Consider the following 14,163-nt stretch of genomic DNA (forward strand, 5'->3'; position numbering starts at 1 on the left):
CATGTGAACTATACCTTCAGAGCATATCCGTCCTTTGCTCTGATTGCCTGTCTCTGAACAACCTTCTGATTGTCTTAGAGCGGACTCAAGTTAATCTAACTCACAAGGGACTGATACATACACACCCAACTGCTGGTTGACCGGTATGATTTACAGTGAGGGATGTATACACGTTTGCAGGTGTAAAAGTACTTACGCCTTTGCTCAGGGTATCAAAATATCTGGAGAATGGAAGCAGTATTTAAAAGATTTAGGCGAGGGGTGCCTGGGTGTCTCAGTTGGTTAAGCGACCGACTCTTGATTTCAGCTCAGGTCACGATCTCACGGTTCGTGAGTTCAAGCCCCACATTGGGCTCTGTGCTGAGAGCACGGAGCCTGCTTGGGATTCTCTCTCTCTCCTTCTCTGCCCCTCTGCTCATGCTCTCTCTCTCTCTCTATGTCTCTCAAAATAAAGAAATAAACTTTAAAATAAATAAATAAATAAATAAATAATAAAAGATTTAGGCAAGAGAGAATTGTATGGTTTGCAGAGTGTTGCATGTGGGCTCTAAAAATGCCTGATTAACTTTGCTGCGCTCAAATACGAATGTGACTCTTCAGTGATCAAAATACTTTGTGGAGGTTACAGTGTCTACACTCCCTCTATCTTAGAGGCTGACTTTCTCATCAAATTCTGAGGGCGCTTTAATTTTTTTTAACGCTTATTTATTTGGGGGGGGGGGGGGACGGAGAGAAAGGGAGACACAGAATCCGAAGCTGGCTCCAGGCTCTGAGCTGTCAGCACAGAGCCAGACGCAGGGCTGGAACTCACGAACTGTGAGATCGTGACCTGACTGAGCCACCCAGGTGCCCCACTGAGGGTGCTTTAAAGCAGCAACTTAAAGCCTATGAGACTCCTCTTCTACTGCCTCTCTAGTTCACCATCCTCCTGGGCCTGGTGGTGGGGAAAGAATGCTCTGTTTAGGAGAGGTTAGGAGTGCTGGCAGAGCACCAGAGAGGCTGGGGAGTTGGTGACTGACACATCCCAGCCATGCCTTCCAGCCACGTGTGATGTCCTCCTTAACCTGATGACTGTCCTCCCCCTCACATACTCTGTGGGGAAGCAGGCTAGATGTGTAAGACAGCAAGGCCAGTGGGAGTGCTGAATGCCTTTTTTTTTTTTTTTTTGCAGTTCTGTTATACTCCTTATCCTTGTACTAGAAGCTTGTAGGAGTTCAGACTTTTTAAAATCTGTCAAGGAAAATAACCAGCTTGAAATATGTCATGACTAGAATAGCCTTAGTCTCTACAAAGATGATTTAAAGTGTTTATATTCATGTATCAAATAATGTAGGCAAGGTTTTGAAAACAGTTGTAATCCAATAAATTGCTTGTTTGGGATTGCTTTGAAAACAGTTCCACATTACTTCTAATGATAGTATTAACAGTCACAAGAATAATGGTAACTATTATTGGATATTACTATATATCAGGTTCCTTTTCAAAGTTTATTTATTTTGAGACAGTGCGTGCACATGCATGAGCGGGGAAGGGGTAGAGAGAGGGGGAGACAAAATCCCAAGAAGGCTCTGAGCTGTCAGTGCAGAGCCTGGCACGGGGCTCGATCTCAAGCACCATGAGATCATGACCTACGCCAAAATCAGGAGCCAAGCGGGATGCTTAACCGCTGAGCCACCCAGGTGCCCCACTACATATCCGGTTTTAAAGCAAGGATTTTGTACACCTGACATCATTTAACTGTCCCTCCACCAACCTGAGATATAGGTATGTTACCTTCATGTTACAGATGAAGAAACAAAGGTAGGAGAAGTTTAAAAAGTAGGCAAAGAGATCACTTGGCTAAAAAGTGGCGGTGATAGAGCTCTAACTCTTGAGAGTGGTGGGGAGTGGGAGGAGGGAGAGGAAGAACCATTGGCTTCTTCTGCCTGTGATCGATTGGGCAGTGGTTTTATGTGGTTCTTACTGCACTCCCTTGATATATAGGTCTCTAGTTATAGATTGATTTCATGTGTTCTAATGCATCTTGTAGACTGGGCTGTTTTTCTTTTATCCCACAAGTACTGATTGTGAGCTAACTACGTACAAAGTACTCTGCTAGGCCCTCAGAGAATAGTAAGCCCCTGAGGAGCTCCCCGTCCAGGAAGGAAGATGAGAGAGAGAGATTAGGTTGAATCATAGGAGATGGCCGTTGGGAAATTACATGGTACGTACTAAAATAAATCACTGATACATAATTAAAATAAGGCAACATGGTATTAGCTAAATATTGTGACCTCTCATACCTTTCAGCTACCATGCTAAACATTTTGCATGCACTAGTTCCTGAATCCCTAAAATAACTCTCAGACATGATTATAATTGTTCCATTTTATAGATGAGGAAGTAGAGGCTCTGAGTGGTGAAGTGAGTTGCCCAGAGCCACATACCTCGGATGTGACAAAGGTAGAATCTGAACCCAGGTCAGCCTGAGTACAGAGCCAACACACTTAAGCCCCAGAATATAAGTACTTCTAGAGGTACAAATAAAGGTATACGCCTTATTTATACACATTGACCATTTAAAAATTTTTATTTCACAAACACTTTATAGAGCACTAACTCATCTGATACATTTTGGTATTTCTGTGATCAGGACACATCTGGTCATGCATATCGCTACTTACTCTCAGCATTTGCACTCTTCCCCTTCTGAGAATGGCCCACCAACCAAGGGGAGCATTTGGAGAGAAAATACAAACAACAACAACGACATGTATTTCACCTTGTATTATGTGGACATGGAGCCTTTATTTATGACGTGTATTTGGAGGCACAAACACATGCTAGAACATTTCAATTATAATTTAATTTCTTCCTTTTTTTTTTCCTATGTCCACTTGCCCTTCTTTCTAAATCACACACAGAGATGGGAATCACAGGAATGACCATTTAAATTGTACATACTTTGCAGGCAGTACTGTTAAAGTGATTTGCATATAGTCAAGCCACTCTAAGAACTTTCCTCTTAAAAAGCTTCCAAATCGTACATTCGGATACCAAAATCCTGTTGATATAAACCACAGTTTAAAATTTTATGTATAAAGGCATATCCCTTATTTTAAAATGTTTTTTCTTTTTAATCACATGGGAAAAAATGAAGTTTTTTATTTTGTTGTATTATTTAACGATGTCCATTTTGGTGGTGATCTGGCGAATCTGAGATTCTCCCCACTGCTGTTCTGGGATTTTGCAACACACCCCAAAATTTAAAATTAGATTTGACAGCTGGCATTCTCAAAGTATGTTGTCACAAATTAGAGGGCTGTCCCCTCTGCCTATGCCACAGTGTTGAACTCTGTTTAAAACAGGAAGGGGTGTTTGTTCCCAAGATCCTTTTTCAGGCCTTGAAGAGGGGGGAGTTTTAGTATCAACCTGACTTGGGGTCCCCCACCAGCCCTTATTAGATTGATGACCCCAGGCAAATTACTGAAATCATTGGGAGCCTTAGCTGCAAAATCAGGACGATCAAACCTTACTCTACAGGCTTGTGTGAAGGTTTAGCCAATAATGTATATAAGTATGTAGGTGGTACTTAGTAGGCTCTCAGGAAATGTCGGTGCTCTTATACTTTGGACGTTCTTTAAAAATCCTGCAATGCCCCATACTCTTTATAAGTATATAAATTCAGTTCTGTTTGGCGATCTTTTAAAGTCAAAGTTGTGTTTCTTTGGGGTTTTGGGTGACCCGGGAGAATAGCTTCCTGAAATCCATTAATATTTCATTGGAACTGTAGAGCAACAGCTGTAGAACTTGCTTGGTAGGCCCTAATTGCCATGAATAATCCATGAACTCTTTTGAAATGTAATTCTTCGAAATGGGTATTATAATTAAATTCCAGCCAATCCAAGGGCACTTTAAAACATGTTTAAAAATTTCCCAAGCCAATTAGAAAACTGGTTGGTCCAACTGTCAAGTGTAGAGAAATATGCTAATTTATGCAAAGACTACTGTTCCAGGAAGGCCCTGACTGAATGTGAAGCACATTTTCTGAGAAAACACCTCGGTGATACTATGTGATACTAAATCACTGAATATATTTTTAAGGCATGTCCAAATACAAAGCATACATTGTGAATGACAGAAGAGCAGTTACTAGGGCAAGATGTGGTTTGTTTTTTAAAAAGATTTTGTATCTTGAATATGACAACATTGTATGGCAACCTTACATTTTTATCTTGTGCAATATAGGTTAGTTACAGTATCCTTATAAAAGCAAGCAAGGCGCACTAGTGTTATGTTTTTTAATTCTAAGGGGGTATAGAAACTAAACAGTTTCCCTTAATTTAAATCTAGAGATAATTGTTATTTGAAACTCACCAAATATCTGGGGGACATGGGTCTGAATATTCTGTTTATCCGCAGGACTCCCACTGCTCTATGTATTACAAACTAACTTAAAATAATTTAGAACATTTCTGGGGCTTACATATGGAGTTTTTAAAAATCCAAATCACATTCTCGTCCAATCCATCGTTTACCTGCCCTTGATGTTTATTTAAAAGAGAACGAGACCCCCACTGTATTTTTGTGGGCATTTACAGGAAAAGTAAATATAATTAACTTAGACACAAAGGCACCCCTTCCCAATCCACACTATCATAATTACCATTTACATAAACGCTCTGAAGGCTAGATGGTTTATGGAGACGTCTCAACAGTTTGAGATTTGAGATTAAAAACGGGTGGTAATTATACTTGCACCAAAGAGTGTTAAAAGAGTGGGTAGCTCCCTTTTTAAGACTGGGAATCATTTAATGAAAATTCCACAAATGTAGTAATAAAGGATATCTACATAAAGAGAAGGCAGTAGGAATTGGATGTTTTGAGAGTGACTTAATCAGCTCCTGACCTTCATCTTGGCCGCTAAAGTTGTGTTGTGTTTTGTTTCTTTTTAATGTTGACTTACAGATATCACAGATAAGGTTTCACAGCATTCCCTAATGGGAAGAGAGGGTGTTGCAAAGGAAAGCCTAGTACATTTAAAAGTTAGAATGAATCAGTTATTTGCCAAATAACTAAGTAAAAGTGTTGTTTCAGTTTTAAAAAAGGTATATGCAAAAAAAAGTATTTACTGGTTCTAATCAGAGTTCTAGACAAATATTGTGGGTTTTGTTTTTAACCCCCCAGCGCCCTCCTCCCCCGTCGAGCTAAAACGTGTGTGTGTGTGTGTGTGTGTGTGTGTGTGTGTGTGTGTGTGTGTGTGCAGGGCGCCTGCAAAGAATAGCACGCATCTTGTAGATCTTAAAAAAAAAAAAAAAAAAAAAAAAAAAGCCAAATAAACCTGTTTCTTGAATAAACCAATACATTTCTGAAGTTAAAAAGAATCCCAAAGGAAACAGGAATTGACAGCTTGGGAGCTTGATTTTGGAAAAAAAAAAATTTTTTTTTTAATTAAAAAACCCCTAATCTCCACATTTTTTGCTAGGCGAGAACCGAAGTTTGGAGGTAGACGAGCAGGCGAGCGGTTTGCCCGGGCGCAGAGCATGAAGGCCGGGCGGGCGCGGGGAGCGGGCGCCCGCCGCCCGGCGCGGGGGTGAGCGAGAGAGAGAGCGGAGCGCGTGTGGCCGGCGCCGCTCGGCCGGGAGCTCCCGCGCCCGCGCCCCGCGCCCCGCGCCCGCCGCCGCCGCCGCCGCCGCCCCTGGTGCGATGGCGCAGAAACCCCGTTGACAAGGCACTGCTTTTTCATGACGGTGAGTTTCCCTTTGAGTGTATTATAATTTTGTGATAAAAATTTCAAGGAGAAAAAAAAAACACACACAACCTCCTTCCTCTGCCTCTTTCCTTCGGGGAGGGGGAAAGCGAGGGAGGGGGGGCTGGAGATCTATCTCCAGACAGACAGAAAAGAAAGAGGAGCAAATTAAACACCGAGTTGCCAAAACCAGGATATTAGGTTTCAGCCCAGAGAGCTATTGGCTAAGGCTGTGTTTTTTTTTGGGGGGGGTGGGTTTGTGGGTGGGTGATGGTGGTGGTGGGTGGATGTTTAATGGACACGGAGAAAAGGGGAATCGAGTGTTTATGCCTTTCCCAGCGCCGCCCGGGCCCCGGGAAGACCAAGTTCAGTGTCTCGGGCGGGGGCGCGGGCGGGCAGGGGGCGGCGGGGCTGGGCTGGGGGTGCCTCGGCGGGGTGGGGGCCCCGGCGCCTTTTTTTTTTTTTTTTCCTTTTCCGCGGATGCAAATTTCTGGAGCGGGGAGAGGGAGAGAGCCTGGGAAGGGGGGTGGCGTGGCGGTTGGTGGTGGGGAGGAGAGGGGAGGGAAGCCTTTTAATGACTCATTGATTGAGCCGGTTTAAAATTAGTTGTGTGCGCGAGTGTGAGTGTGTTTTCCGCCCCCCGGAGCCGCCGGGAGCCGGGAAGGAGGGAGCGGGGCTCGCCGTGGGGAGGACGGCGCGGCGAGGCCGCGAGCAGGGGGCAGGGAGGGCCAGGAGTGACGGCGGGCGAGGAAGAAAAATAAGCTTTTCCAATCTCCTCCCCTCGGTTTTCCCCCCCTCATTTCTTTTCTCTCTCGGAAGCTCTTGGGTGTGAATCGCATTTTCTTTCTTCTCGGCAAAATGGACCCCGCGTCTCGGGAGGGGGAGGGGAGAGGGTGGGGAGGGAGGCGGCGGCAGGGACCGGGTTCCTTTTTCACCCTGGCTGCTTCTTCCCTCCGCTTCTGCGGGCGGCCGCGGCGAGAGCTCGGAGCCGGCCGGCGGTCCCAGCCGGGGCCCGGTCCTGCGCGCGCGACCGCCGGCGGGACTGGCTCTTCCCGGTCGCCTCGCCGCCTGGCTCCGGAGCTCCGCCGAGGACCCGCGGCCGGGCCGGACCAGCCCTCGCGCCGCGCCGAGGACCCGAGGCCCACCCAGGCACTTTCTGTCGGGCCCGCGCGGCCGGACCGAAGAGACGAGAGGCTGTGGCGGCACTGTTTTGGCCGAGAGCGCGCGGGCCCGACGCGGTTCGCGCCCCCCGAGTCGCCCCGAATGCGGGATCTTGAGGGGGGGGGGGGGCGCTGCGGCTGGAAGGCGCTAAGATGGCGCTGGGCCTGGCCCGTCGCCAGGGCTGGTGGCGCAGTTGCTCCGCGGGCGCCATCTTCCCTGGCGGCGCGGGCGGCGCCCTTCGCGGACGCTTCTCCGGCCCGGGCGCCGGGAGGGCGAGGGCGACGGGGAGCCACGCTTGGGGTGCAGAATTCTGCAAATGGGGCCGGAGCCGAGGCCGCCTAGCCTTGGCCTTCCCCGTGCCCCCGGACCCAAAAGACGAGGAGGCCGGCCCGGAGCGGGAAGGGACCGGGGCCGGCGGCGTCCTGCTCCTTAGCACTTGTGTTGGAGGGAAGAAGTGGGCTTGGGGTCGGACCTTGCGGCCGGCGGGCTCCCTCTCTGAGCCCGCAGACCCCCTCCGGTCAAATTTGGAGGGGAGGGGGCTTCTCGTTAGCTCTTCTTGGGCCTAAAACTGCACGGCTTTGTCTTCCCTGGCCTGGCCGAGGGCAGGGCAGGGCATGGAGGCTTTTCCTTCATCCTCTTCCAGTTAGTTTTGAAGAGTAGAGTCAAACCAGGTTACAAAATTGCAGGAAGAAAGAGTCGAGGACAGTGTCTGCCTTCTAGTGACTCGGTTCTCGATTGGCACCCTACGTTAGTTTTCTTTCTTTAGTTGCTTTATTTTAAAACAGTCCTGGAGAGACATTTCTGTAGTCAGACTGTGAAAAGGTTATGGGTTCCAGTGATTTGAAACATCTTGTTGGCTTTCATTTTAATTATTCCAAATGGTAGTGATTTAAAACAGTTGTCAGAACTCTGATCCGAAAAATTAAACTCTCTTTGAAACGCTTAGACTTTTTTTTTTTCCTTTCCCTTTCAAAAACAAAAACAACCCCCCCCCCCCCGCACTGTTTTGGCTCATCTCTTTCTCATCGATATAATAAGGCTTCTCAGTTCTCTGACTCCCCAGAGTGTTGCCTGTATCATTCATTTAAGTATTTATCTGTCGTGTCGTAGGTCTGTATTAAGAGATGCGTGTGGGTTTTAACTGTTTTTGTTACTGAAAAGATTATTGGGAGGAGGAAAAACTAAAGCTCTCATCTCCCTAGGAGTCCCCAGAGATGGAAAGTAAGTAATTTCTAGTGGATAAAAGTAACATCGGGGCACCAGTAAGTGCGTCCTTGTGTTTATAAACAGTCTATATAGTGGCCGGTTTATCCCCTTTAATAAGACCGTCCATATATTGAACACTACTCCATGTGTGTGTCTGGTCCTTTATTTAATTCTTATTTCTATCAGCCCTGCAGTGTTGATTTGATTATCTCTATATCAGAGGATCACCCAGATACACAAGTTGTTCTTGGTCTCACGGTTTTAAGTGGTAGAATTGACATTGGATCCCCAAAGCCATGTTCTTGGCTTTACACACATGATGTCCAAATCCGAGTTTTCAAAAGCAACTGGAGGGAGATATGTTTAAATACAGATTTGTAACCTCACCTTTGCCCCCCATGATTTGTTAGGGCCAGTAGGGTTTTTCTATTACTGTTGGTTTCCCCAAAACATTGATGTGTTACACAATCTCAGTTTTAAGCTTCTGACTTTCAACTTCCTGCTGTCCCTAACGCCCAATTTTGAAATTCTGGCCCACCCAGCAAATATGTAGGAGTCTGTGTTAGTCGACAGATGTCCAGGTGATTCCACTGTGACACAGATATGCATTTGGAATATCGCTATACTATATACCGCGTGCTGTGCTGCTGGCTCTTTTTTGAATGGAAACGTGAGGCCCACCCATATCGCTTTGAGTTTCAACAGTTTTATTGCTCGTTCTTTTTTCTCCTCTAGCTGCCACTTATCAAATTATTGAACCTTTTCTTACAGAAAGAAGGTTTAGGTATTCTAAGACTTTAAAATCTCAGTACATTTTCAAATGTGTATCTCCTTCTGCTGAAAAGTTATATAACATACAGGCTTCTAGGTCTAGCTGGGCCATCTAGTTTAGTCCAGACAGCTGTGCAACAAAAATAGAATTGAATCTAGGATTGATATAGAAATGAGGAATAGGGTAGAAAAGATTCGGGGGTGGGGGAGGGACCTAGAAATAAATCCTTGGGGGAAAGGATTCTTTTCAGAATTTTGAATTCGGAGGGTATCTTTTGGGTTTTGGGAAGTAGGATGGTGAAGTGGCTCTAAACATGAGACCTTTTAAGAACAGAGGAGGCTTTCAGGACACGGAAGGTCAGGAAGAAACATCCAGAGCAGGTGATGAATAGCTGACCTGGCCAAAATGGGAGGAAACTAAGCGATAAAAATGATTCACTTCTCTGGAGCAAGAGCCATGTATACTTGTTCTGTGCTTTCCTTTCTTTATTTCTTTAGTCACTGTTGTGTTTAATAACTGCTAGGGGGAATGGTTAAAAACTTTGGTGATGCGGATGTCAAAATTATGTTATGCGCACATTTCTCTCTCCTTCCACATTTGAACATTTTCATAAGGAGCGACTCTTAAGCACTTGTGTGCAGTCTGTGTCCAGTCTAGACTAGTGGGCGGGTGGAGGTCTAGGCTTTGACTGTCCAGTGTGCTTTTTCTCCCTTTGTGTTTCATGGTAAACGCCAAAGTAATTATATTCTTTGACTAAAACCCAGTAAAGCTTGAAAGGAGAAGAAATCTAAAATAAACCTGCTTAGAGAGGAGGAGGAGCGTCTTTGTTTTATTTTTATTTTTTTAATATTTATTTTGTGAGCGGTAGAGTATGTGCAGGGGAGAGGCAGAGAGAGAGAGAGAGAGAGAGAGGGAGACAGAGAATCCCACTCAAACCCACAAACCATGAAATCATGTCCTGAGCTGAAATCAAGAGTTGGACGCTCAACGAATCGACTGAGCCACCCAGGTGCCGGACTAGTTTCTTCATTTTAAAGCAGCCTTTAGTGGAGGGTGCCTGGCTGGCTCAGTCAGTAGAACATGTGACTCTTGATTTTAGGGTTGTGAGTTCAAGCCCCACATTGGGTGCAGAGATTACTTTTAAAATAAATTAGTTAACTTAAAAAATAATAAAGTGGCCTTTAGTGGGATTCAAGGCAGACAAAATCTCTGCCCTCATGGAATTTAGAGTATAGTGGGGAAGACAGGAAGTAAGTTAAACACAAATAATCATGATAATTGGAGATTAGAAAAACAGTAAAAAGTTAAGCTGGTAGGTCTATAAGAATGCGTTGTGGGGAATGACTGTTTTGGCTAGTGAGAGTCAAGGGGCATCCCTTTAGAGAGTGATACTTGAGCTGAGGCTTGAAACATGAGCTTGTACTACTCGCTGTGTGGAAGCTGGGGAGACAGTCCTAACCTGTGAACAAAGTGCAAAGACCTGGAAGGCCCAGAAGGGCATGGGTGTTAGAGAATTAAGAGGAGAATGAAATAAGAGTTGAGAGATCTTCTAGGGCCTCCTGTATTCGGCTGTACCAGGAGTTTGGGGTTTTGTTTTATTCAAAATAACAAGCTATTGAAGGGCTTTCATTGGGACAGTGGTTATTATTTGGTGGGTTTGTTTTTGTTTTAGAGAGAGAGGGTGCAAGTGAGCGAGGGGCAGAGAGAGAAGTGGGGCTCATCCAATGCAGGGCTCCAGCCCAACTGATGTGGGACTTGAACTCACAAACCGTGAGATCATGACCTGAACCGGAGTCAGATGCTTAACGACTGAGCTGCTGTTTTTGTTTTCAAAGATCACTGCTGCTGTATGGAGCAAGAGGGGAAGTAGACAGGGAGGCTATTGCAGTAGCCGGCTCAAGACTGATGGTATCTTAGGCAAACACAGTGGCAGTGGGGATAGTGCAGGGTAGATGGTGGGATTCAGATGTATTTTGAAGGTGGAATCAGAAGTATTGGCTTAATGAGTTATCTGTAGAGACAGAGGAATCAAGGAGGCCTTCAAGTTTCTAGCCTAAGCTTTGGTGGCCGATGGTGCCATTTGCTGGTTGGAGAAGACTGGAAGAGGAACAGGTAGGAAGGGTGGGTAACGAGTTCTGTGTGGGACCTGTTATGTTTTTGGAATACTTGCAAGACCTCCAAATGGAAGGTCAAGTGGGCAGTGAATATTCAAATTGAGCTGATGGGAGTGGACATAAATTGTGGGAGTCACTAGCATACGAATAGTATGTCATGGAACTAGTTGAGATCATTTGTCATCATAGAAGTCTTAACATCGAACCCTAAAACGCTTCCAGTGGCTAAAGGTTGGACAAAAGAGACTGAGAGGGCCATTAAATGGGAAGAATGGATTATTCTTTTCAAGAGAGAGAGAATGGTCTTCTCTGCCAAATTCTCCTGAGAACACAGGATAGAGAAATGACCGCTTGGATTTGTCAACATGGAGGTGGCTGTTTGACAAGGAGTTTCAGTGGCATATGGGGATGGAAGCCAAATCAATGCACTGAGGATGGGATGGGGTGACCGTAGCCCGCTTTTTGGGGAAGTTTTGCTGTAAAGTCTGGAGAGCGACAGCACAGCAGTGGCTGGAGAGGGAGGTAGGGTTGAAGAAGTGCTTCTTTTTAAATGGCGGGGAATGGAAGAGCATTTTTAAATAGATTAATGGGAGTATTTAAAAGGGAGGGAGTGACTAACAGAAGAGAGATAAGACTACCAAAGGAGCAGAATTCTTGAGAAGGTGAGAAGCTATTCAAAACACGAGAGGGTTTGCCTTTGACAGGAGTAAGACGACTTGCAGAGTGGCAGGAGAGGAAGCAGAGAATATGGGCACAGCCCAAAGACGCTTATAAATTGGGGATGGAATACACGGCTTTATGATCTGTGTTCTCAGTGAAGTCTGAGTCAAGACCAGCAATGAGGAAGAAGGGATGTGCATGGTCTGAGGTGAGAAGGACGCCTCACCTTGGACAGCAGGATTGTGAACTAAGTCCCTGGGAAGCGAGGTAGGATTGCTGCACACAGGACTGCCTGGCTGTGCCTCGCCTCTGAATTTGAAGTGAAACCGGTCCATCCAGTTGTGTAGTTTTCTGCCAGCAATATCCAGCTGTTCCAAGGGAAGCCAAGAGCGGGCAGGGGATTGGTTTGACCGGGACTGGAGTTTTACACCCCACCCCACTCCCCACCGCCACATGTGACAGCAGAGAGAAACTAGGACTTAAAGGTGGTTTCAGGGGACAATTAAAATGAACCTTGGAATGTTAGCTGGGTAGGAAAGCAAGAGAAGAGAATGGGGGTGGGGGCCATGAAGTTAACCATGAGACTTGTTCTTGGTTAATAAAAAATGAGTTAATGGGGAAAGAATTTAAAGGTGGGTTGATGAAAAATCCTGGAGTTGGATAATAGCTGCAGTGGCACAGCAGTGTGAATGGGCAGAAAGCCACTGAGCTGGACACTTAAAGACAGTACATCATGTATTTTACCACAATAAAAATAACATCTAAACATTTGTGGCAACTATAGATGTTACTTGCACACTGCCTTGGACTATTTGCAAAGTACTGCATTTTTTTTTTTTAATGTTTGTTTATATTTGAGAGAGAGACAGAGTGTGAGTGGGGAAGGGGCAGAGGGAGGGAGACAGAATCCAAAGCAGGCTCCAGGCTCTGAGCTGTCAGCACAGAGCCCGACGAGGGTCTTGAACCCACAAAGCATCCATGATGTGAGCCAAAGTCAGATGTTTAACCGATTGAGCCACCCAGGTGCTCCTAAAATACTGTATTTTCTATGGAAGACAGTAGCTTTAAAAATTGTATCTGAAATTACCGGGGCTAAGGAGAATATCTCCACTTTATCATGGTCCCAAACTTGAGTGTGCAACATAGTCACCTAGAGATTCTGGAGTGGGACCAAGAAATTTTAAATTTTTTCTTAACCTGTTCACTGACTTATTCTAACCCTTCAGCATAGCATTTAAAACAAGCCTGGCATGGGGTGCCTGGGTGGCTCAGGCAGTCGAGTGTCCCCTTCTTGATTTCGACTCACGTCCTGATCTCACGGGTTCGTGGGATTGAGCCCCTCATTGGGCTCTGTGCTGACAGTGTGGAGCCTGCTTGGGATTCTCTCTTTCTCTCTCTCTGCCTGTATGCTGCTGTGTCTCTCTCTCAAAATAAATAAATAAACATTCTTTTAAAAACCAGAGAAGCCAGGCATTCGGTAAACATTTGTTGACTAAAATGTTTGACAGTCCAGGTAGAGTAAAATGATAGGAACCAAAAGGAGAGGTTTTTGAGATTGGTTGAGATCAACAGTGCCTTATACATTCTGATCTCTGGGGGTGATGAGAAAAAGCAGATTATGGGCTGAGGAGGGAGAAAGGAAGTATTGGGAAAATCATTTTTTTTTTAATTTTTAACGTTTATTTATTATTAAGAGACAGAGTGTGAGCATGGGAGGGGCAGAGAGGGGGAGACACAGAATCCAAAGCAGGCTCCAGGCTCCGAGCTATCAGCACAGAGCCTGACTCGGGGCTCAAACTCACAAACCGTGAGATCACGACCTGAGCTGAAGTCGGATGCTTAACCGACTGAGCCACCCAGGTGCCCCGGGAAAATCATTTTTTAAAGATTCAGACAAAACCAAATGGAAATGTGTAGCGCTCCCTTCAACCACGCCTTTCTGCATTCTTTGAGTGACGTTCATTCACCTTCTCATAAGGTCCTGTGTTCCTCAACCTGCCTACAGAATAAGTAATAGTAAGGTGAAATTCGAGAAAAAGAACGGGGTAGATGATAAGATTCAAAATAGATGTCTGTGGTCTCCACTGGAAAGATAGCAAGGTCATTTATTAGGGGTGGAGGCAAAAGGCTCAGAGTTTAAGGAGAAAAGGAGTCAATTTGTGGAATGTATCAGATGGGGGGGGGGGGGTACCAGAAATGGGACTTGACTATAATGAGGCAATGTGAATTAAGCTAACATAGGAGATCCATCTCTCCGTGGTCAATATGATCTATAGTAGAAGTGGAAAATACAGTGAGGGGGAAGGGTTGTTTAATTAGTGTGGAGAAGTGGGAGAGCTGACAGGAAAGGAATGGGTTGTGGACTTTAAAGGAAAGCCCTAACATGGAGACCTTGTAAGTGGTACCTCACTTTGTGGAAGTTGGAGCCCAGGATGTGGCTCTCCTGGGGACGGCTTGCCCATTTGTAGTGCAATTCAGGAGAGTTCCAGGGCTGTCCGCATGTTGTATGGGAAAGTAGAAGA

The 14,163-nt window shown here is 45.5% G+C and overlaps 1 protein-coding gene across 2 annotated transcripts in view; it reads left to right on the forward strand.

The window, feature by feature from the left end:
- The window catches only part of BICRAL (BICRA like chromatin remodeling complex associated protein), a 106,583-nt gene that overhangs the window by 22,483 nt on the left and 69,937 nt on the right, over positions 1-14,163 (forward strand). For both annotated transcript variants that reach the window (XM_023253982.2, XM_045057575.1), the window contains exon 2: positions 5,465-5,729. The gene's annotated coding sequence lies outside the window, so the exon portion shown is untranslated. The remainder of the gene's footprint in view (positions 1-5,464; positions 5,730-14,163) is intronic.

The sequence above is a fragment of the Felis catus genome, chromosome B2 (genome assembly GCF_018350175.1).
Source record: "Felis catus isolate Fca126 chromosome B2, F.catus_Fca126_mat1.0, whole genome shotgun sequence".
In the NCBI taxonomy this organism is placed as follows: Eukaryota; Metazoa; Chordata; class Mammalia; order Carnivora; family Felidae; genus Felis; species Felis catus.